The 20,852-nt window shown below is 38.1% G+C and overlaps 1 protein-coding gene across 1 annotated transcript in view; it reads left to right on the top strand.

The window, feature by feature from the left end:
• The window catches only part of LOC128368324 (zinc transporter ZIP10-like), a 24,392-nt gene continuing 3,540 nt past the window's right edge, over positions 1-20,852 (top strand). Inside the window, exons 1-2 of the mRNA XM_053329113.1 lie at positions 1-53; positions 19,942-20,023. The gene's annotated coding sequence lies outside the window, so the exon portion shown is untranslated. The remainder of the gene's footprint in view (positions 54-19,941; positions 20,024-20,852) is intronic.

Raw genomic sequence — 20,852 nt, forward strand, 5'->3', positions numbered from 1 at the left:
GACGTATTTTTTGGTACCGAGCGGAGAGGAGATGCACACGGCACTCGAGTGAGGTAACTATATATATAAAAAAAAAAAAACCCGACATTTGTTATCATTCACTCCCACAACATGGACCCGGGCAGCGTCTCGACACGACGTGTAGAGTATTATATGTCAGAGTCGGTGGGACAACAACTAGGAAATGTGTGACAGCTTTGTTAAGGTTGCTCTTTGTAGGCTCTGAGCTAATTTCCTGCATGTCTGCTAGCTGAGCTTAGCTGGTTTTGCAACAGGAACTAAAGAGCTGTAGTTTCACACGTGGCTTATTGGTGCAGTTTTTTAAGGTGTGGTGGGGTATTTGTCATTGTTTGGTACCGGTTGTTGTATCGTCTCGTTAGATTTTTATTTTTATTTTTGGTGCTGCTGTTTTTTTTATTTTTTTTTAGTAAGGCACGTTTCAATGACGAGGGAAAGCTTCCTGACCATGTGCGGTGCAAGAAGAGGGGGGGGGCCTGTCTGTCTACTGAAGCCAGGCTGGGCTAGTGGTAGTAGTGTGGGGCATGTGCGCAGGTGTGTCTTTCAGTGTCATCGTGACTTTGTGTTACAAATATGAAGACAATGGTGTAGTTTTGGTGCAAAGGGGGACTGCTGTCTGCATACTGATCCAGGCTGGGTTAGTGTGGGGTATCATGTGTGCACAAATGTAAATAGTTATGTCTTTCTGTGTAATAGTGACTTAATTTTTATTTATTTTTTTTACACATGAGGTCTTTGGTGTAGAAAAGTGGTGTTGAATAAAAACACCCAGAAACCATGTTAAATATATCAATAGTTCAGTTTTCCCTCTTCAATATATAAATGTAATAAATATGAAAGGGGAAGCTTCTTGACCATGTGCGGAGGGCTTACTGAAGCGTGGTTGGGTTAGTGTTACTGGGGGCCATGTTTCTGCAAATCTTTTTTACACGAGGCCTTTGGTGTTAGAAATGTGAAGACGAGTGGTGTAGTTTGGGATTAAACAAACATGGACAGTTGTGTTAAGATGTGAATAATTCAGTTTTTACTCTTCAATGGAGAGTGAATTATTTATTTTATACTTAAGGTCTTGTGCTGCTAATGTCATGATACTAACTCACAGATTATATATTGATCAAATGATATTATTGCCCTGTCACAGATATATCAGTATAGCTGTTTATGCAGATATATATTTTAAAGGTGTGTATATAATACGTTTTAAATTCACAGTTAAGTTAGTTTTTAGTTGTTTATTCTTAAACTTTAAAATATGACTCCATTACATATCATTGAGGGTTAATTTTTATGTTAAACCTAATGCTTTGTGCTGCTAATGTGAATATCCTAATGACAGAGCCTGTCAACTAATATTATTATTATTATTATCATACATCACAGATATAGATTTATCAGTGTTTATGCAGTCCTATATGTATTTTTTAAAGATGTGTATATAGGCTGCATTTTATGTATATTTAATCTTTCTTCTCTACGTCAAGTTTAATATATAAGTTTAATACATTTTTAATTCACAGTTAAGTTAGTTTTTTGTTAAGTTTATTCTTAAACTTCAAAATATGACTCCATTACATATCTTTGTCACACGTGTTTGGTAACTAAATTCAAATTCTTCTACTTTTTCTTTTACTTTCTTTTTTGTCTTTATCATGGTATGTGATATCACTGCAGCATATAGGCTACATTCAGATAGCCCATGTGCTGCTTGTAGCTTAAAGTACTGGATTTATACAATTGTTTTTATAGATAGATAGATAGAGAGTTGAGGCACTAGTAATAGGGGAAGAAAGTAGCTTGGACCCCACGTGGTTTAACCACATTTTTCACCCACCTTGTGGAGCGCTCATGGCATGTATGGGGCCCTCTGCTGTGAACTGGCTTCTGGTCATATGCTAATTTGGCAATTAAGTTCAGTAAGACTCAGGTTTTTTTTTCCCAGAGAAGGTGCAGCTATTAAGAATTTGCTTTGGTATTGAGGTGCATAAAGGTCTAAAATATACAATTCTGAGTGAGAAGAGCTGCTAGAGGTTTGTAGGTCCTGAGCACTGGTCCTTTTCATCGGCCCAGTGGCTGATACGCTGCAGTCTGTCCTTGTGCTTGTTGGTCGCATCCCTTGTGTTGACCAGATGGTGATGGAGGAGTTGAGGATGGACCCAATGGTTGTGGCGTAGATGTGCACCATCATTGACTTTGGCAGGTTGAACTTCTTCAGCTGCAGCATGAAGTACATCCTCTGCAGAGCCTTATTGGTGCGGCTGCTGATCTTTGCCCCTACTTGTGAGGTCCGTCTTGGGTAATGATGGTCCTTAATAGGTGGAAGCACTGAACTAGGGAGTTAAAAAGGGTGATGGGCTGGTTGAGGTTGTGCTGGTATATCTCAGTATGAATTATTCAGTGTTACATACCTTTTTATTTACAGAAATATTGAGTAGATTATTGCTTATAGGTGTGTCTTTTAGTTTCTGTAGTGGATCTTATCCCATTTATAAGTTGTCGACTAATGGACCCGAGGTAGAGCTAAACTCACCACTCACCCCCCCCCCCCCCCGTGTGGAAATTAAGTAGCACAAAAGAAGTTGTGTTATCAGAGGATTATCACATGCATGTTGTTTTTTCTATAGGTTCATTGTCTATAAGTGCAAAAAGACCAATCATGTGAAACCCCTTCCCACAGTTTATGTCTGCTGTCTTTACATGCTGACACAAGTAGTCCAAACACCCTCCTAGGGGCAGATGTTTCAAATAAGCTTTAGCTGTAAACACTGTGATACCTGCATCAGACAGTTGTCCTAGCCTGTCTAGCTATATTGTATCTGTCCCTATTAAATAAACCATAATAATTTGATCTCAAGTGGGCCGGACCAGTAAAACCACTTTATAATAACCTACAAATATTAGCCTATATATATTATAACTACTATAGTAAACCATCTATTTACTGCAATTTCAACAATATTAGCTTATTTTTTCCAGATTATTTTGCACAGAAGCTGCTGATTGACAACATTTTGCACAATGTTCAATATATTAATATTTTAATAATATGAATACTATGTATTCATTGTTTTTTTAGACAACTGTATTCTGCTCATGGTGGAGTAAAAAACCTGGGATTAGTTTTCTGCAATTTTTCATACTTCACAAAGTTATTCAGTGGGCCAGATTGGACACCTTGGTGGGTCGGTTCTGGCCTGCGGACCGTATGTTTGACAACCCCTGCTCTAGAATATCCTCACATTATTCTCGATGATCTTCATGAAATCTCCACTGATTTAATATTACACTCAGATTACCCCACTCACTCTTCCTTGTCAAAGCCCTGGTGCTGTAGCGATGTAGGTCTTAGGGTGTTTTATACTAATAACAGATAACGTGGCCTAAAGCTGCTAACCTCACAGATCTGGTAATCTCAATTTTTTTCATTTTCTAACCCCACACTGCCAGATTTCTTTTCATTTTCAAACTTGATATCCCCACCCTTCAACTGATGCAGTCTTTTATCAGACTTTTCTCAGCTCCCTCTAGAGCCGCAAAAGGCTTTATGCAACTTTTTCTCACGTACGCAGCAAAATAATGTGCAGACATGTGAAACTCTTGCACTTCACATAATTCGCTGTCTTTAGAGTATTAAAGTATGTTCCCATCCACTTTTTTTCAAATAATATCTTAAAATTTGTGGCAGTGGTAGAAAAGTTGGCGTATTGATAAAGAAATAATAAAGACTAATGGACACTTTATTTATTGCTTTCTGCGTCTCACTGTTTGGTGTTTCCACTTCACCTGAAGTACAGAAAAGTAATCAATCATCAGAATCCATCTTCATACCTAAATATTGTGCCTGATCCATGAAATCACGCATCAGTCATATCAATGTCACCTCATGTGGGACTGTAGTAATGAACCACATTTGATATTGTATTTATTTAATCACATTTTTAGTTTACAGCTGCTAGAACCTATAGCTATACATTAATTAATTAATTTAGCCATACTTTAGTCTGAGCTAGTGGAGATAGATGATTGCCCTACTCAATTAAAAAGGTAGTTGTATATCAAATATGAGTTGTTAAACTGGGTTCCAAAGCTTTCTCCCATCGACTACCAAAACCGCTTGCTCACATGACGAGCTTTATAAAACACTCATTTTATTAAAGTCATGTTTTGCTGGCATCGAAAGTAGCTACAGAAATAATACCCCCCGTGTGATTTTGGAGACACCTGACCCAGAATAATAATCATCTGTTTTCTCCTCGTCAGACTGTAACATTTTAAGTTCACAGTGGTGAAAGCAGCAGGGGGGCAGAAAATATTTAATGAAAACAGAGCTTTAAATGTACTTTATAACTATCTGACGAAGGTGAATCACAGTCATCCTTTATCAACTGTGAAAAAACTAATCAAAGCAAGACTCCTACAAAAATACCTCATAATCAATCAATCAATCAATCACACTTTATTAATATAGCACCTTTCATACAGGCCGGTTTAGTTAAAAGTGCTTTACAGTTGACTGGCAAGCTGATAAAAAGACCGAACAAGTGACGACATAAAGAGAAAGAATAAAAACGACGGGAGAGCAAATTAAAAGACAGAAATTGAGACCATCGCACGCAAGAGAAAATAAGGGTGATAAAATGTTTAGAAAATTTTAATAAAATAAGTAAAAAATATTTTAAAAATAAACAATAATAAAATAAAAGAAATGGTTGATTAAAAGTGTAAAAAACTAGGTTAAAATAGATTAAGAAAACAAAAGAAAAGTAAAATTAGATAAAAAAAAATGAAGTTTAATAAAAAAAGATGGACTAAGACTAGATTAAGAAGAGATTAAAAGACAAAAGAAAGGAATAAGATAAAACTTCTATAATTATAATGATCAAAATTGTTGGGTCAAATAAAGTTGAAAATCATCACTTATGGCCCGTTAGGTGTGTGTGGCCATATATTTATTTACAGAGATCTTCCCCTCTGTGTGTATTTGCTTATTATTTCGTTGTGTTTCAGGGCGTCAATCTTTAGGCAGTTAGGCCCCCCACCTTATAACAACATACAGGGTGTGAAGTTAGGGGCTGTGTCTGAAATCACTCCTTTATTCACTCATTCACCACTCCCTAAATAAACACTGAATAGTTCACTCAATAGTGACTAACTGTGTCACCACCGTCAGATGAAGAGTGGCACAATGGTAGTTATCACGTCTTTTAAATGTTGAGTATTGCATTGTGGGATTGTTAGCAGGAAGTCTGCTAGTGGAGAAATTTACACACTCAGTGTTCGGACCATAGACTGTATAACAAAAATGGACGTAACATCCGTGACGTCACCCATTGGTTGGTGGACTGCTGCTCGGAAGCCAATAGTTTTGAATCTAGGCAGCGCCATCTTGAAAATTTCAGGTGCATGCTGGGAAAAATAAAAACACGGATTCTACTTATATGGGTATGAGGCGTAGCGATGGGTGGAGGGGGGAGGTTGCGATAGGTTGCGAGGGCTGGATCTTGAGGACATTGGGCAATCAACCTGTCAATCACAATGTAGCCACGCCCTAATGCATACCCTGCTTTATCGTCAAATATAAAATCAGGGAGGCCAGAATTTCACAAATGAACATCATACTGCATTGAAGAAGGCTTTAAACTAGCGATTGAGACCATAAACACATTTTGAAAACGTTTACTGAGGTTAGAAATCAAGTGAGAAGTTGGTGAATTCTCCATTGACTTGTATTGAGATGGAAGTCCTTTTGAACACAAAATGGTCGCCCCCTGGTGGCCTTTTGATAGAATGCAGTTCTAAGTTACTTCCGTGTTGGCCTCATTTCAGAGGACAGGAACTCCCCGCCTGGTTCGGACACTCAAATGAAATGGCGGAGGGTAAACGCAGTGCACTATGTAGTAAAGGGGGAGTCATTTCGGGCACAGCCTTGGACTCAGGTTACTTTGCTGTCTCCATCTCTCCTCTCCTCTGCTCTGCTCTCTCTCCGTGTGTCATGGATGTATAAAGAGCAGCAGGTCTGTGTGTCTCGCTGACCGAGGGCGGAGCCGAGTGACACACACACACACACACAGAGAGCAGAGATGATGAACCTTCCTACTTTTATTGGAAGATATATTGTTTCAGAAATAATTGCGATAAACGATATTGTCATTTTACGACCATTTCATACCCCTGATATAATGATAATATAAAAAGCACACCTTTTAAACAAACCACAGTTATTTGTAACATCAAGCAAAACAGCTGTGAGATTCATAAAAGAGACGTGTGTGTGGCACCGTCTCTTTTATTACAGTTTAAACATCCTGGTATTAACTGTTCTTTCTCTCGTTAGACACAGTCAAATAGAGAGGACAAAAGAAACATCATGCATTCAGGATTAGTGAAGATTTGTGTCTGATATAACACCGTTAGCTTCAGTGTTGACTCGTGAATTCTCTGTGTAGCGATTTAAATCGATTAGTGCCACGTATGTAACGTGCCTCCATATGTGCCAAGAAGATGAGTAAATGTTTATCTCACATACTGATGAGCATTAATTATATTTTGAGGACTCTGGAGCTCTTACTCAACATGCATGATATGGGACAGAGCTTCAATTAAAACGGGTTATTCAGGAAATTAAGTAGTTAGGGTTCTCACAGGAGAGATTAATTGAAGATTGGTCAAAATTAAAGCTGCAGAGGCACAGAAATCCTTTTATTCTTTTATGTAAGTCAAGTTTAAAAAAAGTTTCAATCTTATATTTCCCACAATGAAACCAACAATTCATGTAGTTAGTTGAAGATGGGCACTCACAGGAGATAGATTAGAAGTTAAAATTTAACCTGCAGAGGCACAGATACCCTTACTTTTATTCTTAAAGTTTTAAAAATGTTTCAGTCTTATATTTCCATAACATGCATGATATGGGGGAGAGTTTAAATTAAAACGGGTAATTCAGCAAATTAAGTAGTCAGGGCACTCATAGGAGATAGATTAATTGAAGATTGGTCAAAATTGTAGATGCAGAGGATCTATCTATTTTCCAACGCCTTTTGCTAAATTCTGCCTCTCAAACTCCACGTCTTCAGTTTCTAGTGCAGTCTCTCTCTTATGAATTAACAATCTCAAACTCTGATGTTATTTTTCATACTTGGACAAAGTTCCTCTGAAGTCACGGAGGACGTTATGAAACCGAGCATTTCTCAGCAGGATGAGTAAACTGGCCCGTACGTGTGATACTGGTTGAATTCCCCCTTTAAGATGTAAGCTGCATTAGTCCCGCTTTATGATTGCGGCATACACACACACAAGCTTGAAAGTATAGCTTAAGGATATTATGTTGAGACGGTGGAGCGTTGTGTCATTGTGAATTTTTAAAACGCTTACAGTGCCATCATAAATAAGTTGTTGCTGCCTCCAGAGGTCAGAAGATTTTACATCCCATGAAATAAGAGTTATACAAAGTGATACAGATGCAGGGCAGAGCTGGAAAAGAGGCTCAGGAAACACGGACAGAGGGTTCATCCTGAGTTGAACCATTTAGTTTATCACAACAATACAACCAACTTTGTCATTGATTATTGTCGCTGAAATTGTGTTCTTTAGCTGAATATCTAAAGTAGACGTACAGTATGTGGGCTGAAGACTCAGACTTAGTATCAGTCATTATTCTAAATCAATTAGCTGCTTGTTTTTGGGTTACACTAGGATGTTAACCGTTGTGTCGTCCTCCCGGGTCAAATTGACCCTGTCTGTTTTGACTGTTCCTTCTTTCCTCCCTTCCTTCCTTCCTTCCTTCCTTCTATCTGTCCTTCCTCCCTCCCTCCTTCTCTCTTTCTTTCCTTCCTTCCTTCCTCCTTTCCTTCCTTCCTTCCTTCCCCCTCTCCTTCATTCCTCCCTCCTTTCCTTCCTTATTCCTCCCTTCCTTCCTTGACTCGAGGACAACAGGAGGGTTAAATAAAGCAAATACAATGAACACCAGATTAGACCGATCAGTGTTGGGGAGTAACTAGTTTCCTGTAATGGCGTTACATAATTTAATTACAAAATGTAACAAGGTCAGCCCTATGATCCCCCATTTATAAGAAATTTCCTCCCATCAATTTTAGGCCCTATGTTTCCTCAGACCTACATTCCCACAGCACAGGTATGGCCATTCATGCTCATAACCTGTTGGGGTTTTTTAGAGATAAATCTTGCTTTATAAGAAATGATGTCCCTAATAAATCATGTCAGTATCCATGAAAACCAATTGAACTTAGAGTTTGTTGAGTTCAGTTAATGTAATAAGTTACTCTGATGAAGTAATTGAAATAGTTTATTACATTTTAAATAGGGTAACTAGTAATCTGTAATCTACTACATTTCTAAAGTAGTGCTATTTTGTGTAAAGTCTACCTTTTAAAGTACAATGACAAAAAAATGGCCTTTAGCAATACATCTTTTATTAAATTGAATCATTATTTATTGTTGTTGTACTTGCAGGATAATACAGTAGCAGCCGTAGACTATAAAACCTTGTCTGAAAACATTACACAAAGAGAAATAATGAGAAGGGTTGTTGAAAAATGTGTGAGTAAAACATTCCTATAACCCAGGGCCTGAATTTCAGCGCAGGGTTGCGGGTATTGCGCACAATTTAATTGATTCCCGCAAATCCAACACTTATAATGCGGGAAATTCCCGCACACATTTACAGCGATGTATTAATGTTCAACTAACGTCTGCAGCGGGCCGGAACTGCTGTGTCCGACTGTCTGACCCTGAACACACCTGTAGCTCTCTCTGTACCTCCCGCTAGCATAACACAGACACGCTAACAGTGATATTAAGTTTAAGGAAACAAACACAGACACGCTAACAGTGATATTAAGTTTAAGGAAACAAACACAGACACGCTAACAGTGATATTAAGTTTAAGGAAACAAACACAAACAAGCTAACAGTGATATTAAGTTTAAGGAAACAAACACAAACAAGCTAACAGTGATATTAAGTTTAAGGAAACAAACACAGACAAGCTAACAGTGATATTAAGTTTAAGGAAACAAACACAGACAAGCTAACAGTGATATTAAGTTTAAGGAAACAAACACAGACAAGCTAACAGTGATATTAAGTTTAAAGAAACAAACACAGACCGCTGGTTAAAACATAAATCTACATCATCTGAGGCAGAACCTGCTCAGAAAGAAACAGCGGAGCCCGAAAAACTAATGCAAACAGCTCCATGTGATGTCAACATTAACAACTTTAATCCTCAAACACGTAACTGTGACGTAACTATACACTATGCTGCGGTGCTGCGCGTTTTATCAGCTGATGTTACAAAACGTCAATTTTAAGTCACTCAGATGTTTCTCATTCAACAGACCTGAAGAGAGAGAGAGACATTCAACAAGAACATGACGCTACTGAAGCTGAATATAACTACTTAACTGTATAATACTAGATAACTTGTAATTACTATAAAATATAGTTCAGAGAATAAGTTAACTACATAAAATAGACTCACTGGCTTCCAATCTAATTTAATCTAATACAGCAGCTCGGCTATAAATTCTACATTTATGAAGTTTATACATTTTTTGACAAGAAGGTGAAAATTCAGCTTTATGTTCATTATTGAGAGATTAGGGTGCATTATATTGAATGGTGTTCCTAATATTTTGTCCACTCCATTAACATACATGAGGAGGTACACCACCACCACTTAGTACAACCTCAGTAAAAATCAAAGTAGAATTATCACTTTTTTGACAATGTCAACAAAAACTGAAAATATATAAACTTAAAAAAGAAAGCAGAATTTATATCAGAGCTGTTGTATCGGATTGAATTATATTGCACATGTGTTCCTAATGAAGTTGCAGGTGACTGTAGTTCAGAGAATAAAACTACTAAATAACTAATTACTATATAATATAGTTCCTTTAATTGAACAAAAGTGCCAAAATACAATCTGCAGCAAGAATAGGACAAGGTGCAACCTATAGCCCCCCCCCCCCCCCCCCCCCCAAACAAAGTAAAATCCCCCCTATATGAAGCATTTAAGGGGGGAATTCCCCCCTATTTTAAAAAATGAATTTCAGGCCCTGTAACCTGAGAGTGAGTGTGAGTGTGTGTGTGAGTGCTGCCAGAGCTTCGTTCAGCATTTTCATTAACTACATCTTTTGTTGAGCTAAATTGCCTTTTTGCATTCATTAGTTTCTTGGTTATATGCCAGGATCCCAAGGGTGTTTCAGGTAAAAGTGAACCAGAGCCGACAACTTCAGAGACCCACTTCATTTCCTATCCCCCCCCCCCCCCCCCACTTTTAAAAAACCACAACATTTATCAGCACGGAGATTTTTAAACCTTTTAAAAGAAGCTATTTTTACAGTAGACTACAAAGACTCTGCTGCAGGTTTCTAGTAAGAATTTAGTCAACATGGGCTCGGCTGCTCCTGTTTGTTTTAGTGCTCACAATGTACACAGTCTGCTACATGTAACACCATTCCCACACTCCTGCTGTTTATAATACACCCTTCAATACATACACACATGACACTTCAAACACTACAGCACCACCACAGCTAGTTTCTACTTTGTAATCCTTCCTAAGAAGTAACGTCATACTGCCCATCAAACTTTTATGGTCTTAAATAGACATTGTGTGATTCTGTGACTGTGATTGGGATAAATATTTAAAGACGACAAGCAGGAAACTGGCGTTTAGGAGAGGATCGACTTCCTGAGGCTCTTGCACTTTTAATGTGTGCAGTAACGCTACACTAGTGAAGCAACGGCGCCCCGTTTAGAAGAGCAAAAGTTAACACATTTTGTTGAAGGGCAGCGCTTCAAAAATGAGTCAGTTCTCACCACGTCGATACAGCTGTGAATATCAGAGGCCACACACAGCTGTCAGTAGCACCAAGGAAAATCTGCTTCAGTATGTTTTTCCACACATCTTTAACACATAATACTTTATTTTCAGCATTTTCATTAAATGTCGTGGTGAATTTCAGTCAGATTTGATAATTAATTCATTAACTTGTAACATAAACCATGTTTAAATAAGACTTTATTGACATTGGCACCATTAAAGAGATGATATTAGACACACATATCATGCTGATGCAACATTGCAATAATAAAATATGCGCTCTGACTTCAACCCACAAAATGGATTCAAATAGAAAATGAATGAAATATTTACTGCTATAGGCTCCAGTTATGCATTTATGTTAGTTTGCACACATTTATTGTTCCTACCATACCTACAGTAATAAGATAAGATATTCCTTTATTAGTCCCAGCAGCAAGTGGATAGTAAAAATAGAGAGAAAAGAGCATCAATAAAAAGAATAAATAATAATAATATGATAATAATTCTGCAAGACAAGACATGGGTCTGTTTAGGGGTTCAAAATGTTTCCTCAAATGTAGCCTTGGATGTTTTGACTTTTATAAATGAAATATTTGCCTGAATTTGATATATTTTGTTGGGGTTTTTTGGCAGTTTTGAATACAATCTTCCATCATTCAAATCCATAAAATCCATAAAAATGGGTCAAAACGTACAGTAGAAATTCACACACACACACACACACACACACACACACACACACACACACACATACACACACCTAGTAGCCGGTCAGGTGGGTGATCCTTGACACAGCTCCCTGACTGCTCAAACAAATTTCTCTTCCTCCTCCTCTTCCTCCTCCTCCTCCTCCTCCCTGTTCAAATTAGTGAAGTCACTGGACCTCAAAACACTCAACCTGTTACTTATGTTGGTTGCTGTGGTGAATATATTTTTTTCATCAGTGTGTCGTGAGCTCCTGTCTTCTTTCTTCTTTCTTTTTTTTTTGTATGTGGCTTATTTGCGACTAAAGGTAAGCATCACTCAGGTGTTATTTCTTTTGACATCTACAACAGTGTCTTCTTCGGTTAATTGTTCTGTTTACTCTCTCTAGTCTCGGCCTTGCGGTCTTAAAAAAAAAAGAAAAAAAGAACAGGCTCTTCTAGTCTGTGATGAACATGCTTCCAGGCCACAGAGCATCAGCTATGCACCTGCGTCTTTTACCACAATGATCTCTCGCTCTGTTATGCATTGAGGAGGAATTCAGGACTATATGCAGCATTTTTACATCAGCGACACCGTCTTAAAACCTTGAGCTTGATGTGGTAACATGGGAGGATTTTGACTTGGTAAGGTGTACAAAGAAGCTGTGGGTTTTTTTTTATTTACAACCTGCATGTGTCATGGTAGCCCACAGCTTAATTTAACCATTACACACTGTTCTAGGTCACAGTTGGACCTATTTTTACATCTGAGAGAAGTAAAAATACTATTTGACGACTTCCTCTAATGTGATCCTTTAAAAAACTAGGATACCAGTACCAATCCAAGTACCCTTAAAGTGATACTGATACCAACTGGGTGCTTAATTTGATGCCTATTACACATGTTGTGCTCTTGCTTTCATTCAGTGTAGTGTAGACACTGAACTGCTAAGCGCGCTAACCTCAAATTCACCACGACTTCACCACCACAGACGAATTGTAGCTGCTGTGGCAGTGGACCAATCACAAGTTGCATTAAATCCAAGAACGCTTGCGTTGATTGGCTGTGAGCAAGTAAATACAAATAATCATATTTTCTAGCTCTGAGTCCAAAATGGATTGATTGAAGGTATCGTTTGACCCAGAATATACAAAAAAGGGAATATTTCAACTTTTTAAAAACATTTTTGTAGCATTTTTGACCCATATTTATCCAAAATTTCAAAAAATCATAATTCAAAACTGTCCGCTCGTCATATTTAATATATTAAATGGTTTTATTCTCCTATTTAATGTAACATCAAACCTACATTTATCTGTTACTGATGAAGTATTTATGAATGATTTGTGGTTCAGAGGTTTGGTACAGAGGCTAATTACTCTGTGATGGGTCAGAATATGAACAGTATATGTGAGAGCTAACACAACAGAAGGGCTGCAGAGTATTCATTGCTGCTTTGTATTGTGTAACTTTACTTAAGATGATCAACACAAACACTTTGCTTAGCTGTTTGGTAGAAACTAGAAAAACTTGCATAGACTTGGACAAAAGGTTTAACTTCTTGTTTATTCAGTTGTTTTCTCATTCAGTTGATGGAAAGCTTGTTTAGGATAATCTTTTTATCTACCAGCTGTGCTTTTGAAAGGTGAAGGCTGTCTACCTTTCTCTGAATATGTCAGGTATTTCACTGAGGAAGAGATTTGCAGGAGACCTACCAAACAGTTTCAGATGAAATTCCACAGAATAGCTCCTTCTTGATCACAGGTGTGTTAGTTTGACATGTTGAAAAGACTACCTTGATCATTGTGTTTCTTCCGAAGGTGATTTTTTAGAGATAGAGATAGAGATAGTGTGTGATTGTCCAAACACCAGGCATATACTTACCCACACTTCTTTTTAGACAGCTGAGCTAAGATGTAATGATTTCATACTCAGTCTGGCAGTGTTGGTAAAATAACTTGCAGCCTCACCAGTGCTGTTGTTATTTCTCTATCTCTATGTCTATCTCTTTTTCATTACTATTTCATACATTTCATGATTCGACAGCAGATCGTCATCCTCCCAAGGCTTTCACAGACCATCTGCTGTGTGAGTTGGATCCATGTGGTAGCTGACATCTGCCCCCATCTTGCCTTGGGCCTTGCTAAGAAAACCTCCAGTCCAGTCTGACATGTTTATTTTTGTTAGTTTTTTTGAGAGTCAAGAACAAATTGTGATTTCACTCTCCACATCTATAGTGCTAAGTTTTTAGTGATCTAGAGCTTCCTGGTTTAGCCGTATGGATTAAGAAATAGAGACTTTGTTGCTTTGTGATGCCCCAAGGACCTGCTTTGCCTTTGTATCCTATTTTATAAAGGTCATAATAATATGCAGGCATGGAAAAACCTCATGTATATTTATTGCATTTTAAAGGCCTACAGTGTTTTGTCTTTGAGGTTATAGTAAGATATCCCAATGTGAAGGAAAATTACAGCTCAAATCTATTTATTTTAAAGTAGAGTTTGGATCTAGGGTGGAAAAATACCCACAAAAAATCCACATGGGCGCTAGGGCTGCTAAAGAATGACGCTTGATTATTCCTACTTAAAAAAAACACGAGTTTGAAACATTGACTGTGTATAAATACAGACCAGAAAGTGAAGTCAACATATCTCCTTTCCGGGAACTGCCATCGTGTTTGTGTGACGTCATTTGGAGCCGGAGTCTGAGCGGAGGAGTTGGGCTTTTTGTTTGGTTTCAGAGCAGCTGTCAATCATAATGTCACCACCCCTTCTTTTTATAACTCATTAAAAACAACCTGATGAGAAAAATGAGCAATCGGACAAACATCAGCTTCATAAGAAGTACTTAAAATGACAGAAACTATCATTGGTAAACCTTTATGTTGTGTGTACTTTGATACATCGAGGAGGTGAGATTTATGAGCTTTACTGCAGGTAACCACCAGGGGGCGATGGAGATGTTTTAGCTTCACTTTTGGGGAACTGTAATGGCGTCTATCTTAAAGTACAGTTAATAATTTGATCCATTCAAATATGTAGTTTTGTGCATTATACATATCCATTAAAAAACAAACCAATTAAACAACAGACATACCAGCTTGTATAGGTATATTTATTTTAACTTAAACATCTTTTAAAAGACTTACATATCTAAACATTACAAAATAAACAAATCTCACACCATGAAACTCTCTCAAATTAATGATTTACAATGCAAAACATGTAATTCAATAGCCAAATTTATTATACAAATTAAGTAATATTCATGTTTTTTTTTTTTAGATTGCTCAGAGTACAAATCACTCTCTTTGCAGCCGAGTCGGGTTTTGGACTCTTCACCATCATTACCACACGGCTGATGTTGAATTATTCACTTAAGTTTCAGCTTGACCGACATTTAGTTTTCAATCAATAAAAGTGACGTGTGACTCCTAGGACTTCGTATCGTTTAACATTACGATACCAGTACCAATCCAAGTACCCTAAAAGTGATACCAAGTGGGTACTTCATTAGATACCCATCATGTAAATAGAAGCATTAAATTTCATAAATACCACCACTCCTCCACATCTAAATGACTTGATTTTGACACAAATACAGTTTGAAAGTCTTCAAATTATTAGAAATACAAAATGCTCAAAATCAGTAGATAGTCAAATAGTCATATTTTCTAGCTTTAGGTACAAAAAGTAATGATTGCAGGTATCATTTGATGGGAGACGTTTCAATACTACTTGGTATCAATTTATTTCGGTTGATACCTTAAAGGTATCGAGTACAAATACCCAGCCCTAGTGACTGGCCCAGGATCACGCAAGAAGTTGCGATATCCTCCTTTTTATCCATAATGCAATATCAATTTTCTCAACTGGATGTCTGTTTCTTTTTTTAGTTCCTTATATAGTCGAATAGAAAATATAGAAATAGCATATTTGTTGTTGTATCATAAAATTCTCATCAGGGCATAGTGAAGTGGTTGCTTTTGCTTCTCTCTGTGTGAAAAATCTAAAAATCTGTGATTCTACTTATCTGCTCATCTTCTACTTGTTTTGTAAAACCAAATATGACGTTTGATGACATTTCTCGAATACCAGAAAAGGTTTTAAGGCTTCAGTCTTTGTTCCGTTTCCCTTGCAGACACCGGCGTTAGATTCAGATAAGAGGGATGTGTACGGTCGTGTGAGAATCATATGAAGCAGCTTAAGGGCCAAGTCAGTCCCCCACTCCCCCCCCCTCCTCTTGAGAGAAGAAAAAACAGGGTTTCCGTTGTCATCGACGACCTGGAAAAGATGAGGCAAAATATTTTTGAGCATCTAGCGCCGTGTAGAGAGTTTTATGTTTCCCAGCTGTTCAAATTTGCTTCATTAGTATTGACTGTTCAAAATCTGCCAAGAAAAAAAAATCAAAAGAAAACCTCGAGTGTCTCCTGAAGGCCAGCCAAACCAGACAGACATGATTAAGTTAAACATTAAAGGAGAGGGAAAAAGCAATTACTACTAACTTTACTTTAATGTTTTTCCCTGTAAATTGCCATTAAACTCTAACGGTAAAGTGCATTGAGTACTGAATGAGGAGCTCAGTGAGGTGTCCTTGAAGCTACACAGCAAATAATGAAAGAAAAAAGCCTTTTACGGACACCTTGGAAAAGTCAATCAGTGCTGCAAATCTAAAATATACCGTGTATAGTAGCTGCTAATTATGATAATGTTCAAAAAAGTTAATGTAAGCACAAATAAAGATAATTAGCTCCACTCTTGCTGGTGCCATGGCGTCGTCCTTATACATTAGTATCCCTAGTCCGCCTTGTGCTTCTCAGTATTGGCTTTCTTTTCCAACTGTTGCCACAACATCACTCTTGCTTGTTTCAGGTCAAGGATCATTACCAAAGAGTACAGGGGCTGTTTATTAAGGCGGCGGCATCGCTGGTTTCCTGCCTCTAATCGAGTGTCTTCCGTGTTTTGATACCCTGAGCTTTCTCTTTCCGACTTCGGCAGTTCGACAGATTGGATCACGGTAGCTGGTGTTAATTCTGGATTTAGATGGTGAAACTCAGTCTGATTTCAGGCATGGTTTCAGTCATAATTTTCATGATAATGTAATGGATTTAACTGAAGGATCATTCTCCTGGTGGTAAAAGAGAAGTAAGCATAACTTGAGCTATTAATCTTCTCGGCTGGGATAGTGTCACTGACTTCATATATTATGGAAAAGTGAATGCCTAAAGGTTGTGTTTATTGTCTACACAAATCAACACATACTTGAACTTTTTCATTCATCAGATCGTCAAAACTCCCTTTAAATTGAATTGTCTGCTCATTTTTATTCTGTTTTTTGATGTTAGGGCATCAAAACACCGGTTTAACTGTTACAATAACCCAAATTCAAAAATAGAAAGTACATAAAAAAAAGACATAAAAGCTGAATGAATAAGTGTTTGTGTGCATATGTGTGTCAGTTATATTTGGGGTTGACGCAAACGTGAAACTACGGCGGGGCAGATAAAAGACAGCGGCTAAATGGTTTAAATGGAGAACAGTTGGTGCTTTGAGTCGGCTCTTTCATCTCATCTTCATCTTGGTTTTGCAGTTCATTTTTTAATTTATACTTCTGTTACAATTTAGTTATGAAATAAAAAGATGTTGCATAATAAGTATCATCAGAAGGTTCACTGACAAAATGAACACTGAGTTGAGATGAGCATATTTCTAAGGTCAGCTGTCCAATTAGTGTCTATTGATTCAGAGTGTGTTACAGCCTCTAGTGTCTGTTTCTGCTCTAACAAACTTTTTAACATGGTACCGTTTCATCGAGCCGACACATCTCATTGGAGCGTATTTGTTTTTATTCCCAGTTGTGTTTTGTACTTCTGTGAGTCGGCAGCTGTCAAACCGAGAGTGTTTGAAGTGGCCAACTGTCCTTCGTCCCAATGGAAACTCCGTCAAAGACACTTCTTTAAATAGTCTGAATAAATCTGAAGTTGGCAGCAACTCCACATTATGTAACATGTCACTTATTGCATTGCCATTGGAAAGTATGTTTTTGAAGTGATAATATGTGCAGAATCAGGGTTGGGAAGGTTGCTTTGGAAATATAATAGGTTACAGATTACTAGTTAACTTATATAAACACTACAACAATGTAATATCACGAGACTGCAGCTGTTTTAGAGAAAGGCTTCACATAGATAATACATTGGCTACAGGCAGGGGCGTGCACAGACTTTTTGAAGGGCAGGGGCGAAAAGAAAAAAAAGGGCACATACAGCACGTTCTCGCCACTGAAGAGGGCACTTTTGCCACCCAAGAGGGCAGTTTTGTGTGGAAGGGCACCTTAGCACGCGTTCTGGCTCCCAAGAGGGCACCTTAGCACGCGTTCTGGCTCCCAAGTGGGCACCTTAGCACGCGTTCTGGCTCTCAAGTGGGCACCTTAGCACGCGTTCTGGCTCCCAATAGGGCACCCTAGCATGCGTTTTGGCTCCCAAGTGGGCACCCTAGCACACGTTCTGGCTCCCAAGAGGGCACCCTAGCATGCGTTCTGGCTCCCAAGTGGGCACCCTAGCACACGTTCTGGCTCCCAAGAGGACACCCTAGCACGCGTTCTGGCTTCCAAGAGGGCACCCTAGCACGCGTTTTGGCTCCCAAGACGGCACCCTAGCATGCGTTCTGGCTCCCAAGTGGGCACCCTAGCACGCGTTCTGGCTCCCAAGAGGGCACCCTAGCACGCGTTCTGGCTCCCAAGACGGCACCCTAGCACACGTTCTGGCTCCCAAGAGGGCACTTTAGCGCGTGTTTTAATCAACAATTGGGCCACCCTTGTGCACACCACTGGCTACAGGTATATAGTCATAAATAAACTTTAAAATTGAACCTGTATCAGTGTCCAACTCTAGCAGACAAACTTTCAGTGAGACTGTTTTAAACTTTTATATACCGCATAAGGAACTGAAAGCAGCTAAAAAAGTCTTTCTTCCTCCCCAGGGGATTAATACTTTTGTTTTTTTTGTTTGTAGTGACCAACATGAAAAAACAACAAACACACAAGACAAAAACAACACATGACACAGCACAAGACAAGAAGGAGAAAAATAGACTGAAGCAAACCGAAACAAAAGCTAGACAGAAGAAGAAGCAACAACAACAAACATGAAAAAGAAAAAAAGAAAAAGCACAATTTTTGGCTTTTTCTTATCGTACTACGCCTGAGTTTAGGTGTGTGTTTATGTGAAAGAGAGAGAGAAAGAGAAAGAGAGAGAGAGAGAGAGCCTGAGGGGTGAGAGACAGTATTAATCAAAAGAAGAAAGAAAGAGAAAGAGAGAAAAAAGTAAGAAAATAACAGCTACAGTGCAGCTTTTGGAGAACATCTCTGGGTTGAGCTCCAAAGAAGAAGAAGAGGCGCTGGGGTGGATCGGGTGGGTCAGAGGAGGATTTGATGTGTTTTAGTTTCCCCTCTTTTCTTTGTGTGTGTGTGTGTGTGCTATTTTTTATTCTTAATTTTTTGCTCTTCTCCTCTTTCTTTCTTTCTTTTCCTCTTCTTTCTGAGGGCAAAAAGTCTTTTATGATGTCAACTTGAAACTTACCTCTTTAATCTAGCATTTGATTAGACTTTTATATTCTTTATTTAATCATTTATATTGTTATATTGATACAAATTTTTTTTTAAATGCTTAGTCCCTCTTATTTATTGTATTTAATTGATCTATTTAGTGTAGTTAATCTAATCTTTACTTTTTTAACACTTTTTTTTGCCTCCATTAGTCTCAAATTATCTTCATCATTTGCATTTCTTCTGTTTTTTTTTTTTATCAGCTCGTCAATCATCTGTAAACCTGAATGAGAGGAACTTTACAAATACACAAAGGTTGATTTAACTGATTGATTGAAACAACACTTCCTGCCCAAATACTTCAAAAAGTAAAAATAATACCACCGCAAAATGTAAAAGGATTAAGAAACACAACACAAAAAATCCTCACAATGCTCGGCCTGTGAACTTTATCGGCCGAGGAGTCGCTCTCAGTCGTGGAAACCGTGGGATCGTTCGCGAAATAGATTTTAGTTCGGGGGAAGAGAGCGGTCGAGGGCAGCGATCTCTGAGCCTTCCCACAGCAACAGGGCTGCCGGTTCGTAGGAGGCTTCGTGACTTTTTTGTTGAAAAGTCAATAAAAGGCGAGTGAATGGCAAATGGACTGTAGTGAAAGCTGTAAATGGAAATTAAGCAGTCGCACTAACACGTACAGTCGATTCTAAATATTTAACATGAGGTAACCTTTTTGCCCTCTGAAGAAGTGTGCAACTTTATTCAAAGTAAAATAAAAGCATGTATGAATCAGAATTTCACTCTTCTTTCCACTTTTAATGTCTTGTTCTTTTCTTTTTTTCTTTTTGCAGAGTGCATGTTTCAGAAGAGTTGGAAAACCCCCTCGTACATTAGTGTCAGGACTGGGGGACGAGCAGGAGGAAACATATTACGGTGAGTTACACTGTGACTTTAAGTGTGTTTCACAGTATAATTAAAGGATTATTTACTCATCTTACATCACCACAACAACTAGAGGATATGAGCTCAGGTAATGTGCAGTTCTCTACATTATTATTACAGCTTCTTGCAGGGAGACAAACATCTGGGGCATGTGGTGCAGAAAGAAAGAAAGAAAAGTAAAGAGAATTCATTTCAACACAAATAAAAAAAATAATTTGTGCTGCTTATTTACTAAAACTAAACAGAGATTGTTTTGTTTCAAAGTCCAAAACACACAACAAAAGAGTCTTATCAGTAAGAAAACCACTGCAGGCAGTATTGGTGGATATAGAGAGAAGAGGGTGTGCTCTTAATACATAGGCCCTGGTTTTGTTGCCCCGTCCCATCCGCTGCCAGGGTTCATAGGTCACCAGCTCTGCCATGTTTATAAACAGTGTCTCCTCGAACAGTTAGTTAGTTAGTTGATAACCACGCTTCAGGTCTGCAGACTAGAGTAAGGACACCATCGTCATCATTCGCTGCTCCTTGACCAAACTTAATTTCACACAGGGATCATTGACAGGGCACGCAGGGGGTAAGTAGCCTCGCTTTCAGTTTCTTTATGTGATTTTTTCTTCTTCTGCTACTATTTTAAAGCTTTGTGTTAAATTACGCTGCATATATGACTCATTAGGAAAGTGAGAAAGTTGATTTGAATGTCTTTTTTACTATAATTTATAAAGATTAAAGACATATTCCCGTAAAAATACTTAATTATCTGTAATTATTGTACTTTACCCAATACTTTACAATACTGATAATGAGCACTGCTTTTACACAA

The sequence above is a fragment of the Scomber japonicus genome, chromosome 11, assembly GCF_027409825.1.
Source record: "Scomber japonicus isolate fScoJap1 chromosome 11, fScoJap1.pri, whole genome shotgun sequence".
Classification (NCBI taxonomy): domain Eukaryota; kingdom Metazoa; phylum Chordata; class Actinopteri; order Scombriformes; family Scombridae; genus Scomber; species Scomber japonicus.